The sequence below is a fragment of the Nycticebus coucang genome, chromosome 16 (assembly GCF_027406575.1).
Source record: "Nycticebus coucang isolate mNycCou1 chromosome 16, mNycCou1.pri, whole genome shotgun sequence".
Taxonomy (NCBI): Eukaryota; Metazoa; Chordata; class Mammalia; order Primates; family Lorisidae; genus Nycticebus; species Nycticebus coucang.
The window spans coordinates 70,555,498-70,573,526 of NC_069795.1; the positions used below are offsets into that span (position 1 = coordinate 70,555,498).

Sequence of the window (18,029 nt, forward strand, 5' to 3'; positions counted from 1 at the left end):
AAGAGTTTAAGGTTGCTGTAAGCTGTGACGCCACAGCACTCTACCCAGGGCGACAGCTTGAGACTCTGTCTCAAAAAAAGAAATCTAAATAATGGGCTAGAAAATTCAATAATGCAATGATGTCAGTGGTTCACACATAGATCTATAAATTCATTATGGTCCTAATCTAAATTTCAGCATATTTTTTCCCCTCAGAAATTGAAAACTGGTTTTAAAATTTATAGAGAAATGCAAAGGGTCACAATGCATTAGAGTAGTATTGAAGAAAAACAGAGTTGACTTACTCTGTTAGATAAATTAAGACATTAAATAAGGCTCTATTAATCATGACAATGTTTTATTGACATAATATAGGTAAGTAAATAGACCAATGGACAGAATAAGAGCCCAAAAATAGATCTAAGCATATATAGTCAAGTTAGCTCTGCAAAGCAATAGGGAAAATGATAGGCTATTTTCTCTCCAATAAATGTTACAAAATCAATTAATAATGTAGAAAAATGAAATTTGATTCTTCCCAGTATACACAAAGATATTCAAAGAGAATATCTTCATAACACCAGTTAAAGAGTGATTTCTGCCATAGTACTCCAGATGTAGTAACCATAAAACACTAAGAACTTCTTGAAAAAAGATACTATTAAGAAAGCAAAACAATAAGACAGAGAAGAGATATCTAGATTGTATGTATCTGACAATGTATTTGTATCAAGAGTTTAAAAGAAGTCTTAAGAATCATTAACAAGAAAAATACAACTCAATAGAAAAAAATGCAGAAAAATATGAACAAACGTCATAAAAGAGGATATCCAAATGATTAAATAAATAAAAAATAATAAAGTACACACACATCAGTACTGTTAGTAGTGTTGCCAAAGACAATAGGTAGCACCAATTCCCATATTATGCTGCTACAAGTGTACAATGGTATATCTACTTTATAAAATTATCAGCCTTATCTACTCCATTTTACATTTATATGTGTAAGAGTACCCTACAATGCAAAAGTTTTATTTCTAGGTGAATACCCAACAGAAATGCAAATAAATATTCACCATAGAATAGTAGCATTTTTTGCAATGTCAGTATTATAATAGTTCTAAACTAGAAATAAATATTTGTTAGAGCAGACTAAATAAATAAATTGTACTATATTCATTAAATTCTACAGCAGTGAAAACAAATTATATTTACTTATAAAAACATATGAGAAAAACCCCAAATGCATTAATACATAACATGGGAAATCATTTGCATAAAGTTCAAAACAGTAAAGACTGATTTCTGTTGCAATATATGAGATCTGGGAGGAAGAGAGAGGAGCATTGGGAGAGGCATAAGACAGCTACTGGTAACATTCTGGTTTTTTACTCAGTGACAGTTAAATGTAGTTGTTCACTTTGTTATGGCTCACTAGAATGTATACTTATGTACAGTTTAATTTAGGTATGAAATACTTGAAGAAAAAAACAATACAAAGAAAAACTTTTTTTTTCAAATAAGTGAGAAATTTTACTTCATATGAATTTATTCCATAAATATACTCAATATTTGAATACAAGTAACTTTTAAAGCCTATCTATTGTAGCATTATTTATAAAAGCAGAAGACTAGAAGTAGCCTAATTGTTCATCAACAAAATTTTAGGGTAAATAAATTAGAGTACACGCAAATATTGTAAAGCCATTTAAAAAACTAAACAGTTTCGGGTGGTGCCTGTGGCTCAAAGGAATAGGGCACTGGCCCTGTATACCGAGGTGGTAGGTTCAAACCCAGCCCCAGCCAAAAACTGCAAATATATATATATATATATATATTAAACAGTTTCTATGAATTTACATGCAGTGAATCATCAAAATATATAATAAAAAAACCAAGAAACTGTTTATACAACATTTTAATTTTATTTTTTTCCTTTTATTAAGTCATAAACACATAGATGAATACATTTATGCTTTTGTGGGGTACAATGTGTTGATTTTTTAAAATACAATTTGAAATGGTTACATCAAACTAATTAATATAGCCTTCACCTCATTTACTTAATTATTGTGTTAAGATAAGTTCTATACTTGGTAGATTTGACTTGTACCCATACGATATGCTCCATAGGTGTGGTCCTACTGTTTACCGTCCCTCTATTGAACCTTCCTTCTCCTCTACTTCTCTCCTTCATCTGGGCTATAGTTGTGATCTATCTTTCATAAGAAAGTGTGAGTAATTATAAATTGGTTTCATTAAAGTATTGAGTACATTGCATACTTTTTCTTCCATTCTTGAGATACTTTACCAAGAAGAATATTTTGCAGCTCCATCCATGTAAACATAAAAGAGGTAAAGTCTCCCTCTTTTTTTAAGGCTGTATAGTATTCCATGGTATGCATCTACCACAATTTATTAATCCATTCATGCGTCGATGGGTACTTGGGCTTCTTCCATGACTTGACTATTATGAATTGAGCTGCAATGAACAATCGGATGCAAATGTCTTTGTGGCAATGTGATTTTTGGTCTTTTGAATATATACCTAGAAGAGGAATTGCAGGATCAAATGACAGTTCTGCTTTTAGATCCCTGAGTGTCCTCCAAACTTCTTTCCAAAAGGAATGTATTAGCTTGCATTCCCACTGGCACTGCAGAAGTGTTCCCTTTTCTCCACATCCACGCCAACATCTGTAGTTTTGGGATTTTGTTATGTGGGCTACTCTTACTGGAGTTAGATGATATCTCAAAGTGGTTTTGATTTGAATTTTATTGATGATTAAAGATGATGAGCATTTTTTTATGTGTCTGTAGACCATGTGCCTGTTTTCTTCAGAGAAGCTTTTGTTCAAGTCTCTTGCCCACAATGAAATCAGATCACTTGTTCTTTTCTTATTGATAAGTTTGAGTTCTCTGTGTATTGTGGTTATCAAGCTTTTGTCAGAAACATAACCTGCAAATATCTTCTCCCATTCTGAGAACTGTCTACTTGCTTTACTTACTGTGTTCCTGGCTATACTGAAGCTTTACAGTTTGATCAGATCCCAGTAATGTATTTTTGGTATAGCTTCAATTGCCTGGGGGTCCTTCTCATAAGGTGTTCTCTCAGGCCAATTTCTTCAAGTGTTTCCCCTGCACTCTCTACAAGAATCTTTATAGTTTCATATCTTAAATTTAAGTCTTTTATCCAGTGAGAGTCAATTTTTGTCAGAGATGAAAGGTGTGGGTCCACTTTCAGTCTTCTGCAAGTCGCCAGCCAGTTCACCCAGTACCATTTGTTAAATAGGGAACATTTCCCCCAATTTATATTTTTCATAGGCTTATCAAAGATCACATGATAAGTGTCTGGGTTCATCTCTTGGTTCTCAATTCCGTTCCATACATCTACCTCTCTATTTTTGTGCCAGTACCATGCTGTTTTGATCACTATAGATTTATAGTATAGTCTGAAGTCTGGTAGCGTGATTCCTCCTCATTTGTTTGTATTTCTGAGTAATGTCGTGGTTACTAGAGGTTTTTTCTGTTTCCATATAAAACGAAGTACTAATTTTTCCAGATCTTTAAAGTATGACAGAGGTGCTTTAATAGGAATTGCATTAAATCTGTAGATTGCCTTGGGTAGTATGGACATTTTAACAATGTTGATTCTTCCCAGCCATGAGCATGGTATGTTTTTCCATTTGTTAACATCTTCAGCTATTTCTTTTCTCAGTTTCATAGTTCTCTTTAGAGAGATCTTTCACGTTCTTTGATAGGTATACTCCTAGATATTTCATCTTCTTTGGCACTACTGTAAAAGGAATAGAGCCCATGACTGTTTTTTCAGCTTGACTATTGTTGGTATATATAAATGCTACTGATTTGTGAGTATTGATTTTGTATCCTGAGATGCTGCTGTATTCCTTGATCACTTCTAAGAGTTTTGTAGTTGAATCCCTGGGGTTTTCCAGGTATACAATCATATTGTCTGTGAAAAGTGAAAAGTTTGATCTGCTCTGACCTGATATGGATCCCCTTGGATGCCTTCTCTTGCCTAATTGCATGGCTAAGACTTCCATTACAATGTTAAAAAGCAGTGGAGACAGTGGGCAACCTTGCCTGGTTCCTGATCTGAGTAGAAATAATTTCAGTTTTACTGCATTCAATATAATATTGGCTGTGGGTTTGCTGTAGATGGCCTTTATCAGTTTAAGAAATGTCCTTTCTATACCTATTTTCTTAAGTGTTCTGATCATGAAAAGATGCTGGATATTGTCAAAAGCTTTTTCTGTATCAATTGAGACAATCATATAGTCTTTCTTTTTTATTTTGTTAATGTGATGTGTTATACTTATGGATTTACGTATATTGAACCAGTCTTGAGACCCTGGGATAAAACCCACTTGGACCTGGTGTATAACATTTTTTTGATGTGTTGCTTGATTCTGCTTGCTTGGATCTTATTGAATATTTTTGCATCAATATTCATTAGACATATTGGTCTATAATTTTCTTTTCTTGCTGGGGATTTTGAATGTGTTGGGATTTTTTTCTTTTCTTGTTGGGGATTTTTTAATGTGTTGGGAAGTAGTCCCTCTTTTTCTATGTTTTGGAAAAGATTAAGTAATATAGCTATTAGTTTCTCTTTAAATGTTTGGTAGAATTCTGATGTGAAGCCATCTGGTCCCGGACTTTTCTTTATAGGGAGATTTCATATAGTTTATGCTATTTCAGAACTTGATATACGCCTGTTCAACATTTCCACTTCTTTCCGGCTAAGGCTAGGAAGGTGGCGTGCTTCCAAGTACTGGTCTGTTTCCTTGAGATTTTCATTTTCTGAGAATAGAATTTTTTTGAAACATTCATAAAGTATTTTTTGAATTTCTGAGGACTCTGTTGTTATTTCATCTTTGTCATTTCTGATTGATGAAATTAGAGATTTTACCCTTTTATTTCTGGTTAGATTAGCCAAAGGTTTATCTATTTTATTGACCTTTTCAAAAACCAACTTTTCACCCCTGGAGTGATTCCGTCCTGCGCAGCTTTTCCTTGGAGCAGTATTCATTTATCTTCATCGGCCTTCTCCCCCACCTAAGTGTGTGCTACCACCTCATGGAAGATTCGATGGACATGAACATGAGCTCCTTGAGGCCTCAGAACTATCTTTTCAGTTGTGAACTAAAGGCTGGCAAAGATTATCACTTTAAGGTGAATAATGATGAAAATGAGCACCAGTTATCTTTAAGAATGGTCAGTTTAGGGGCTGGTGCAAAGGATGAGTTGCACATTGTTGAAGCAGAGGCAATGAATTATGAAGGCAGTCCAATTAAAGTAACACTGGCAACTTTGAAAATGTCTGTACAGCCGATGGTTTCTCTTGGGAGCATTGAAATAACAACACCCGTGGTCTTACAGTTGAAGTGTGGTTCAGGGCCTGTGCATATTAGTGGGCAGAACTTAGTAGCTATGGAAGAAGATGCAGAGTCAGAAGATGAAGAGGAGGAGGATGTGAAACTGTTAAGTATGTCTGGAAAGCAATCTGCCCCTGGAAGTGGAAGCAAAGTTCCACAGAAAAAAAGTAAAACTTGCTGCTGATGAAGATGAAGATGATAAAGAAGATGATGATGAAGATGATGATTTTGATGATAAGGAAACTGAAGAAAAAGCTCCAGTGAAGAAATCTGTGTGAGACACTCCAGCCAAAAATGCACAAAAATCAAATCAGAATGGAAAGGATTCAAAACCATCAACACTGAGATCAAAAGGTCAAGAATCCTTCAAAAAACAGGAAAAAACTCCTAAAACACCAAAAGGACCTAGTTCTGTAGAAGACATTAAGGCAAAAATGCAAGCAAGTATAGAAAAAGGTGGGTCTCTTCCCAAAGTGGAAGCCAAGTTCATCAATTATGTGAAGAATTTCTTCCAGATGACTCACCAGGAGGCTATTCAAGATCTCTTGCAGTGGAGGAAGTCTCTTTGAGAAAATAGTTTCAACAGTTTGTTAAAATTTTCCATCTTTAGGCATGTCTATTGGACCCATACCTTTCACCATTAACTAAGATAGACTCTCATTGGATTAAAGATTTAAACTTAAGACATGAAACTATAAAAATACTAGAGGAGAGTGCAGGGAAAACCCTTGAAGAAATTGGTCTGGGCGAGTATTTTATGAGGAGAACCCTCCGGGCAATTGAAGCAGCTTCAAAAATACACCACTGGGACTTGATCAAACTAAAAAGCTTCTGCACAGCCAAGAACACAGTAAGTAAAGCAAGCAAACAGCCCTCAGAATGGGAGAAGATATTTGCAGGGTATATCTCTGACAAAGGTTTAATAACCAGAATCCACAGAGAACTCAAACGCATCAGCAAGAAAAAAACAAAGGATCCCATCACAGGCTGGGCAAGGAGACAGGCGCACGGCCTTCAGACATATGAAAAAATGCTCATCATCTTCAATCATCAGAGAAATGCAAATCAAAACTACTTTGAGATATCATCTAACTCCAGTGAGACTAGCCTATATCACAAAATCTCAAGACCAGAGATGTTGGTGTGGATGTGGAGAAAAGGGAACACTTCTGCACTGCTGGTGGGAATGCAAATTAATACATTCCTTTTGGAAAGAGATATGGAGAACACTCAGAGATCTAAAAATAGATCTGCCATTCAATCCTGTAATTCCTCTGCTGGGCATATACCCAGAAGACCAAAAATCACAAAATAACAAAGATATTTGTACCAGAATGTTTATTGCAGCCCAATTAATAATTGCTAAATCATGGAAAAAGCCCAAGTGCCCATCGATCCACGAATGGATTAATAAATTGTGGTATATGTACACCATGGAATATTATGCAGCCTTAAAGAAAGATGGAGACTTTACCTCTTTCATGTTTACATGGATGGAGCTGGAACATATTCTTCTTAGTAAAGTATCTCAAGAATGGAAGAAAAAGTACCCAATGTACTCACCCCTACTATGAAACTAATTTGGGGCTCTCACATGAAAGCTATAACCCAGTTACAACCTAACAATAGGGGGAAGTGGGAAAGGGAGGGGAGGGAGGGGGGTGGTGGCTAGAGGGAGGGGGATCGGTGGGATCATACCTGTGGTGTATCTTACAGGGGTATTTGCGAAACTTGGTAAATGTAGAATGTAAATGTTTTGGCACAGTAACTGAGATAATGCCAGGAAGGCTATGTTAACCATTGTGATGAAAATGTGTCAAATGGTCTATGAAGCAAGTGTATGATGCCCTATGATCATATCAATGTATACAGTTATGATTTAATAAAAAAAAAGAAAATATCATAGAAAAAATAATTTTCCATCTTACTATCTTACTTCATTTCTGTAACAGTTGATATGTGGCTGTCCTTTTTATAATGCAGAGTGAGAACTTTACCTACCGCGTTTGATAAATGTTGTCCAGGTTCCATTGCCAAGAATGTGTTGTCCAAAATGCCTGTTTAGTTTTTAAAGATGGAACTCCACCCTTCACTTGTTTTTAAGTATAGGGCATAGTAGTAGTAGTGTCAGACATGGAAATGGTGGGGAGACAAAAATATACATGTGAAATAAACTCAGTATTTTAATAAAAAACAAACAACTTTTTGATTTATTGATCTTTTGTATAATCCTTTTGTTTTGAATTTCACTTAATTCTGCTCTAATTTTGGTTATTTCTTTTCTTCTTCTGGATTTGGGATTGGAATGTTCTTCCCTTTCCAGTTCCTTGAGATGTCCCTTTAAGTTGTTGACTTCCTCTCTTTCTATTCTCTTGAGGAAGGCTTGCAACACTATAAATTTCTCTCTTCGGACTGCCTTTGCAGTATCCCATTGGTTCTGATAATTCGTGTCTTCATTATTGTTTTGTTCCAAAACTTTGGTAATTTCCTTCTTAATCTTGTCTATGACCCCTTATTCAGCATAACGATATTTAGTTTCCATGACTTAGTGTGAATATGCAGATTCCTGTTGTTACTGAGTTCAACTTTTATTCCATGATGGTCTGAGAAGATGCAAGGAATAATTTCTATTCTTTTAAATTTGCTGTGATTAGACTTGTGACATAAGATGTGATCAATTTTGGAGGATGTTCCATGGGCTGATGGGAAGAATGTATATTTAGTTTTGTTAGGATGAAATAGTCTGTAGATATCTGTTAAATCCAATTGTTGAATGGTTAATTTTAAGTCTAAAACTTCTTTGATTAGCTTCTTATTGGAGGATCTGTCCAATACTGCCAAAGGATGTTAAAAATCTCTGACTTTTATGGTTCTTAAGGAAATCAAGTTGCTCATGTCTGTTAGAGTCTCTCTTGTAAATTGAGGTGCATTCTGGTTGGGCGCATAAAGGTTAATGATTGAAATTTCCTCATGCTGAGTGTTGCCCTTGACAAATATAAAGTGACCCTCCTTATCTTTCCTTACTTTTGTTGGTTTAAAGCCTATTGTATCCGTGAATAAAATTGTGACATCTGCTTTTTTCTGATTTCCATTTGACTGAATTATAGATGACCATCCCTTCACCCTGAGTCTATATTTATCTTTTAAGATAAGATGAGATTCTTGTATGCAGCAGAAATCTGGCCTGAGTTTTAATATCCAGAGCCTAATGTACCTCTTTAGAGGGCAATTTAAGTCATTCACATTAATTGAGAGTATTGATAAGCCTGGTAGTATTTTGAGTGTCAAGTGTTTCAAGAATCCAGTGGACATTTTTAATCCTTTCACCATTGAGGAAGTTGGGATTTGATCAAAAGTTTCTGAGTGAGTTTATTTTGGTAGTAGAGCATTGTGCTGGTCATTGTGGAGGATGGGTCTGAGAATATGCTTGAGAGTTTGTTTAGTTATGGTAAATTTCTTCAACATGTGCATGTCATTAAAGTATTTAATTTCTCCATCATAAATGAAACTCTGTTTAGCTGGATACAGGATCCTGGGTTGAAAGTTGTTTTGTTTTAAGAGGTTGAAGGTCATTGGCCTCCTCTTCTGGCTTGAAAAGTTTCAGCAGAGAGATCTGCAGTCATTCTAATACTCTTCCCCTTGAGGCTTATGGTTTTCTTACATCGGGCCACTTGCAGAATTTTCTCCTTCATATTAACTTTGGTGAAATTAATTACAATGTGTCTGGGAGATACTTTGTTTGGGTTGAGTCATGCTGGTGTTCTGAAACTGCCTGCTATCTGAATTTCAAAATCTCTTGCCATATTTGGGGAGTTCTCCTTGATTATCTCTTGGAGTAGAACATCTGGACCTTTCAAAACAACCTGGTCACCTTCAGGAATTCCTACAAGGTAAATGTTTGCTTTTCTGGAATTGTCCCACAGCTCTCTGAAAGAATGATCCATTTTTGCACTTGTGTTCCTGTTTGAGCATTTGGGATTGTTCGTGTTCAATGTCAGAAAACCTTTCTTCTGCCTGCTCTATTCTGTTACTGAGGGATTCTACTGTTTTTCTCATATCTTGGAGGGCTACAAATTCTGTTCTCAATGTGTCAAAATCTTTGGTGATTTTGTCTTTGAATTCATTGAATTCTTGAGACAACTTTTGAATTATTCCTAGAATTTATAGTTCCAACTTTACTTTCATTCTATTAATCTTATTTACCATCCAAATTCTAAACACGATTTCTGACATCTCAGCCATTTGTTTATGAATGGGATCTTCTGGTGTGTCCACGTTGTCATTTCCTGAGGGAGTTGATCTACTCTGATTATTCATGTTGCCGGAGTTTTCCTGCTGATTCCACCCCATGATTAATTTTCACCATTTGGCTAGATGAGCAAGAAAGGGGAAATTGGATTGGGGACTTCTGGAGTAGTGATTAACCAGACCTTTGCCAGAGAGCTGGGACTGGTGACTGCAGGTTTTCCCCTATGGTTTTGCAAAGGACCAGTACAGTAGTATGGCCTGAGACACTGGGGACCTTTTTGGTGTGGTGGGGCTAAGTGTCTCTGTCTTGTTTTCAGCTGGTCTCTGTCCAAGCCTAGTTAATCAGTAGCTCTGGGTTGAAGTCTCAGCTGTGGAGAAATACCAGCAACTAAGACACCCCAGCTCCCATAGGCAACAACTGGAAGAGGAAAATCAAACCTTTCCAGTACAACACAACCAGGGTACCACCTTGGAGGATCCTTGGGTGATTGGCTCAGGTCAAGAGTTCTAAACCAATTGTCCGAGTCAGCACCAACACTCAACAGATCTCCAGCAACTAAAAGGCAGGGGTCTATTTGTAGCTCAAGTGTGACTAACTCCAGTGCTCTGTGGAGTCAGAAAGGCCCACCCAGAAAATGAGTTAGTCCGGGGAGGTTGATGCCTCCTCCCCCCACCTTGCACTTCTGTGACACCCAGTCACTGGTAACCCTGTGGGGCTGTGGCCCAGTTCCCTCCAATGAGCAAATGTGCCAGGGTTTGCACCTGCCAGAGTCACACGTAGATCAGTGTCTCCTTAGTTGGGCTGCCATACTGTGCCACCAGCCGGCCAGGGGAGCTAAAGCCTGCCTACCTCAGATGCTCAATAGAAGCTGGGTCATGTCACTCAATTCTAGCCCTGCCCTGGGCTGATACTGCTGCCACTTATATTCTTGTGGAATTTGCGTTTCTGTCCTGGCTGTGTTTCACCGTGGGCCAGGCACATTTTGAGTGCGACTCAGCCCTGCTCTGTGCCACCACTGCCATGCAAATTCTCATTGAGCTGGCATCTCTGTCTCTGTTGCACTCTTTGTTGAGGCAGGCATGATTAGATTTCACAAAGGGCTCTCAGTTCCTGCCCCACCCGGGGCTGATACTGCTGCCACATGCCCTCTTGTCCTGGCTGTGCTTCACTGGGGACCAGGCACATCTTGGGCTCACAAAAGCAGCAATTCTGACTAAGCCCTGCCGTAGGTGTATGCCGCCTCTTTGCATGCGTATTCTAATCTCAGTCCCCTCCGAGCCCCGCCTGGGCAGGAATCACCTCAGGCATACCCTTTGCTCATGGGGCCTGTGTTTCCATATTAAATCTTCTCCACCCGGGCTGCCTCCAGGGTAGAGGCCTGGCTCCCTCTGGTTGCTGAGAGAGATGGGAAGTGTTTCTCCAAAATACCACCAGGGGTGTGAGCCCTATTGTTCCCACCTGTGCCGCCACCTCTGCTGCACTCTGCTGTGGGGCACCATTTCTCCCTCTGCTGCTTGGCTCCCTCACTCCACAGTCCCTGCTTTACGCTGATGCTGCTGATTCAGCACAGAATTGTAGCAGCCCATGCCTTGCCCAGACCTCTCACGAAATTGCTCAAGAGCCTGGACTCTGTGGGAGATAGGCTTCCAGACCTCGGGGGTGGGAATGGAGGGGAGTGCTGGGAGAACAGAATTGCAGGTAGAATATATGTTCAGTATTATGCCTGGCAGGAGAATGCCAAGGCACACAAATGGGTTCTCTCTGAGGAAAGAATTCCAGTTTTTATTTTTTTTTATTTTATTATTATTATTTTTTATTAAACCATAGCTGTGTACATTAATGTGATCATGGGGCACCATACCCTGGTTTCATAGACTGTTTGACACATTTTCATCACACTGGTTAACATAGCCTTCCTGGCGTTTTCTTAGTTATTGTGCTAAGACATTTACATTCCACATTTACTAAGTTTCACATATACCCTTGTAAGATGCACCGCAGGTGTAATCCCACCAATCACCATCCCTCTGCCCACCTCCCCTCTCCCTCCACTCCCTTTCCTCCATCCACCTATTCTTAGGTTGTAACTGAGTTACAGCTTTCATGTGAAAGCCATAAATTAGTTTCATAGTAGGGCTGAGTACATTAGATACTTTTTCTTCCGTTCTTGAGATACTTTACTAAGAAGAATATGTTCCAGCTACATCCACGTAAACATGAAAGAGGTAAAGTCTCCATCTTTCTTAAGGCTGCATAATATTCCATGGTGTACATATACCACAATTTATTAATCCGTTCGTGGATCGATGGGCACTTGGGCTTTATCCATGACTTAGCAATTATGAATAGGGCTGCAATAAACATTCTGGTACAAATATCTTTGTTATGATGTGACTTTTGGTCTTCTGGGTATATGCCTAGTAGAGAAATTATAGGATTGAATGGCAGATCTATTTTTAGAACTCTAAGTGTTCTCCAAACATCTTTCCAAAAAAAAGTGTATTAATTTGTATTCCCACCACCAGTGTAGAAGTGTTCCCTTTTCTCACATCCACGCCAAAATCTCTGGTCTTGGGATTTTGTGATATAGGCTAATCTTACTGGAGTTAGATGATATCTCAAAGTAGTTTTGATTTGCATTTCTCTGATGATTAAAGATTATGAGCATTTTTTCATATGTCTGTAGGCCAGGTGCCTGTCTTCTTCACAGAAGTTTCTCTTCAAGTCCCTTGCCCAGCCTGCGATGGGATCACTTATTCTTTTCTTGCTTATATGTTTGAGTTCTCTATGGATTCTGGTTATTAAACCTTTGTCAGAGACATAACCTGCAAATATCTTCTCCCATTCTGAGGGCTGTTTGCTTGCTTTACTTACTATGTTCTTGGCTGTGCAGAAGCTTTTTAGTTTGATCAGGTCCCAGTAGTGAATTTTTGAGGCTGCTTCAATTGCCCAGGGGGTCCTCCTCATAAAATACTTGCCCAGACCGATTTCTTCAAGGGTTTTCCCTGCACTCTCCTCTAGTATTTTTATAGTTTCGTGTCTTAAGTTTAAATCTTTAATCCAGTGAAAGTCTATCTTAGTTAATGGTGAAAGGTGTGGGTCCAGTTTCAGTCTTCTGCAGGGTCCAGCCATTTCACCCAGCACCATTTGTTAAATAGGGATTCTTTTCCCTACTGAATGTTTTTAATTGGCTTGTCAAAGATTAAATAACGGTAAGTAGCTGGATTCATCTCTTGGTTCTCTATTCTGTTCCAGACATCTACTTCTCTGTTTTTGTGCCAGTACCATGCTGTTTTGATCACTATCGATTTGTAGTATAGTCTGAGGTCTGGTAGCATGATTCCTCCTGCTTTGTTTTTATTTCTGAGTAATGTCTTGGCTATTCAAGGTTTTTTCTGATTCCATATAAAACGAACTATTATTTTTTCAAGATCTTTAAAGTATGACAGTGGAACTTTAATAGGGATTGCGTTAAAATAATATATCGCTTTGGGTAGTATGGACATGTTAACAATGTTGGTTCTTCCCAGCCATGAGCATGGTATGTTTTTCCATTTGTTAACATTTTCATCTATTTCTCTTCTTAGAGTTTCATAGTTCTTTTTATAGAGATCTTTCACGTCCTTTGTTAGATAAACTCCCAAATATTTCATCTTCTTTGGCACTACTGTGAATGGGATAAAGTCCTTAACTGTTTTTTCAACTTGCTTATGTTGGTATATATAAAGGCTACAGATTTATGAATGTTGATTTTGTAACCTGAGATGCTGCTGTATTCCTTGATCACTTCTAAGAGTTTTGTAGTAGAATCCCTGGTGTTTTCCAGATATACAATCATATCATCTGCGAAGAGTGAAAGTTTGATCTCTTCTAACCCTATATGGATAGTCTTGATCACCTTTTCTTCATTAATTGCGGTGGCTAAAACTTCCATTACAATGTTAAAGAGCAGTGGAGAAAATGGGCAGCCTTGTCTGGTTCCTGATCTGAGTAGAAATGATTTCATTTTAACTCCATTCAATATTATATTGGCTGTGGATTTACTGTAGATGGACTCTATCAGTTTAAGAAATGTTCCTTGTATAACAATTTCCTTAAGTGTTCTGATCATGAAGGGATGCTGGATATTATCAAAAGTTTTTTCTGCATCAATTGAGAGAATCATATAATCTTTGTTTTTTAATTTGTTTATATGCTGAATTATACTTATAGATTTACATATATTGAACCAGCCTTGAGACCATGAGATAAAACTAAGTTGGTCCTGATGCGCAATTTGTTCGATGTATTGCTGGATTCTGTTTGTTAGGATCTTGTTGAATATTTTTGCATCTATATTCATTAGTGATATTGTTCTATAATTTTGTTTTCTTGTTGGGTCTTTTCCTGGTTTGGGGATCAGGGTGATGTTTGCTTCATAGAACATGTTGGGTAGTCTTTCTTCTTTTTCTACCTTTTGAAACAGGTTGAGTAATACAGGTACTAATTCCTCTTTTAAGGTTTGGTAGAATTCTGATGTGAAACAATCTGGTCCCGGGCTTTTCTTTTTAGGGAGGTTTTGTATAGTTGATGCTATTCCAGAACTTGATATGGGCCTGTTCAACATTTCCACTTGATTCTGGCTAAGTCTTGGAAGGTGACCTTTTTCCAAGTATCGGTCAAAATCCTTCATATTTTCATATTTCTGAGAATAAAGTTTCTTGTAATATTCATTAAAGAGTTTTTGAATTTCTGAGGAGTCTATTGTTATTTCGTCTTTGTTGTTTGTGATTGATGAGATTAGAGATTTTACTCTTTTTTTCCTAATTAGGTTGGGCAAAGGTTTATCTATATTATTGACCTTTTCAAAAAACCAACTTTTTGATTTATTGATCTTTTGTATAATTCTTTTGTTTTCAATATCATTTAATTCTGCTCTAATTTTGGTTATTTCTTTCTTCTACTGGGTTTTGGGTTGGAATGTTCTTCCTTTTCCAGTTGCTTGAGATGTCCCATTAAGTTGTAAACTTCCTCTCTTTCCGTTCTCTTGAGAAAGGCTTGCAGTGCTATAAATTTCCCTCTTAGGACTGCCTTTGCGGTATCTCAGAGGTTCTGATAACTCACTTCTTCATTGTCGTTTTGTTGCAAACATTTGGCAATTTCCTTCTTAATCTCATCTCTGACCCAGCTATCATTCAGCATAAGGTTATTTAACTTCCATGAGTTAGTATGAGTATGCAGACTCCTGTTGTTGCTCAGCTCAGGTTTTATTCCATGGTGGTCCAAGAAGATGCAAGGAATAATTTCTATTCCTTTAAATTTACTGAGGTTAGACTTGTGACCTAAGATGTGATCAATTTTGGAGTAAGTTCCGTGGGCTGATGAGAAGTATGTGTATTCAGTTTTGTTGGGATGAAATGTTCTATAGATGTCTGCTAGATCCAAATTTTGGATGTTTAGGTTTAAATCTAAAATTTCTTTGCTCAGCTTCTTATTGGAGGATCGATCCAACACTGCCAAAGGAGTGTTGAAATCTCCGACGATTATGGAGCTGGAGGAAATCAAGTTGCTCATGTCTGTTAGAGTTTCTCTTATAAATTGAGGTGCATTCTGATTTGGTGCACAGATATTAATAATTGAAATCTCATCATATTGAGTATTACCCTTAACAAATATGAAGTTACCATTCTTATCCTTCCTTGCTTTTGTTGATTTAAAGCCTATTGCATCTGCAAATAAAATTGCAACGCCTGCTTTTTTCTGATTACCATTTGCCTGAAATATGGATGACCATCCTTTCACCCTGAGTCTGTATTTGTCTTTTAAGTTAAGATGTGACTCTGTATGCAACAAATATCTGGCCTGAGTTTTTGTATCCAGTCAGCTAACCTATGCCTCTTTAGAGGGCAGTTTAAGCCGCTCACATTAATGGAGAATATTGATAAGTCTGGTGAGATTTTGGGTATCGAGTTTTTCAAAAGTCCAGTGGACATTTTTAATCCTTTCACCAGTGTAGAAGTTGGAGTTTGATCCAAAGTTTCTGAGTGAGTTTACTTTTGTGGTATAGGATTGAGTTGGTCATTATGGAGGATAGGTCTGAGAAAATCCTGAAGAGCTGGTTTGGTTATGGCAAATTTCTTCAACATATGAATGTCATTAAATTGTTTAATTTCTCCATCATAAATGAAACTCAGTTTAGCTGGATACAAGATCCAGGGTTGACAGTTATTTTGCTTTAGGAGATTAAAAGTTGATGACCCCCCTCTTCTGGCTTGAAAAGTTTCAGCAGAGAGATCTGCAGTTATTCTAATATTCTTACCTTTGTAGTTAATGGTTTTCTTTCTCCTGGCAGCTTTGAGAATTTTCTCCTTCATATTAACTTTAGTGAAATTGATTATGATATGCCTGGGGGATATCTTATTGGGGTTGAGTCGTGCTGGGGTTCTGAAGCTGTCCGCTATCTGAATTTCAGAATCTCTAGGCATGTCTGGAAAATTCTCTTTCATAATTTCATGCAGAAGGGCCTCTGTGCCCAGGGAGGCCACTTCATCAGTTTCAGGAATTCCAATTATTCGGATATTAGCCTTCTTTGAATTATCCCATAGCTCTCTGAGAGAAAGATCCATTTTTGCTCTCCATTTCTCTTCCTCTTTGAGAATTTGGGAGCGTTCAAAGGCTTTATCTTTGATGTCAGAGATCCTTTCTTCTGCTTGCTCCATTCTGTTGCTGAGGGACTCTACTTTATTTTTCATATCTTTGAGGGCTGCAAATTCTTGCTTCAGTGTGTCTAAGTCTTTGGTGGTTTTGTCTTTAAATTCATTAAATTCTTGAGACAACTTTTGAATTTCTCCTCGAATTCCTAATTCCACTTTATTAATTTTGTCTGCAATCCAAATTCTGATTTCGATTTCTGACATCTCAGCCAGTTGTTTATGAATGGGATCTTCAATTACATCTGTCATATCTTTCCTTGGGGGGGTTGATCTAATCTGGTTATTCATGTTACCAGAGTTTTTCCGTTGATTCTGCCCCATGGTTGTTTTTCTTCCTTTGATTTTTCCCCTGGGGCTTTGTCAAGGGCCCATACAGTGTTGTGGCCTGAGAAACTGGGGCCCTGTCTGGTGTGATGGGGCTAAGTGGTTCTGTCTTGTTTTCAGCTGGTTTCTGTTCGACCCTAGTGAAACATTTACTCTGGTTTGAAGTCTCAGCTTTGGAGAAATACCAGCAATTAAATCACCCCGCCCACCACTGGCAACAATTGGAAAAGGAAAATCAAAACTTTCTACAACCGCACACCCAGGGCACCAACCGAATAGTCCTCAGTCTATTGGTTCAATTCAAAAGGTCCAAATCAATTGTCTCAGTCGGCACCTGTCTCGGGTAGGAAAGTTCAAGGGATCTTGTGAGTACTGTGATACGGCTTGCTCCAGTGCTGCGTGGAGTCAGGAGGAACCACCCAGCCAATAGATCATTCTGGGAAGGTTGATGCCTCCTTCCCCACCTTTCCCCCTTGTCGGACCCAGTCACTGATATCCCTGCAGATGGCTGACACATTTGCCTGTAGTGAACAGCTACTCCAGAGGTTTGCACCTGCCTGAATAGCAAGGAAATCTGCCAGGTCTCTGCACTGTGCCACTATCTAGCAGGAAGAGGTGACGTCTGACATCCTCGGGTGCTTGATGAAGGTCGGGGGGTGTTCACTCAGGCCCAGCCCCACCCCTGATTGATGTTACTGACAGAACAGAAGAGAACAACTTTGTGGGATTCTGTCTCTGTTCCTGCTAAATTCACCTGCAGAAGAGAAGCTGTTCTGAATTCCAACGTCCTATCTTTGCTGCTGGAGGTTTGTATGGGTTACCTCTCTGAGTTGGCCCCACCCTGGAAACTTCCCAGGTTTGTGAGTTGCCTCAGGCAAATCCTTTACTCACGGGTGGCCTCCTCTGGTTGCCCAGAGAGACAGGGGGTGTGGCTTCAGAATATCCAGGACTGAGCCTTTTTGCTTTTGTTTGCATCCTGTGGTTGCAGCTCACCTCAGTATCTTATTAGGCTTTTAATGAGAAAATAAGCCCAGTACTTACATAACTTACATTACAGTTTAGTAAAACTTTCTCCAGTGGTAAAAATGTTCTATATTCTGTGCTAATATGATATCACTAGCCACACTGAGTATTTGAAATGAAACTAGTGCAACTAAGGAACTAAATTTTAATTCTATTTAATTATTGTAATTAAGTTAAATATAAAATAATACATATAGTGCTAACATTTTTACATTCTGGTAAAATCAGAGACAAAACAAAGCTATTCTAAACCCAAATTATTAAATCACTCTAATTTTTTGAAAGCATATAGATTACAAATATTATATGACCTTCTATTTTAAGTATATGTAACTACTAAAAAATGAGGATATTTAAAAGCAATTTTTC

General features: G+C 37.9%; 1 protein-coding gene and 1 pseudogene across 1 annotated transcript in view; both read left to right on the plus strand.

Moving 5' to 3' along the window:
* STXBP5L (syntaxin binding protein 5L) overlaps positions 1-18,029 on the plus strand; it is a 412,846-nt gene that overhangs the window by 264,105 nt on the left and 130,712 nt on the right. The gene's annotated exons all lie outside the window — the stretch shown is intronic.
* On the plus strand, positions 5,074-5,949 carry LOC128567893 (nucleophosmin-like; annotated as a pseudogene).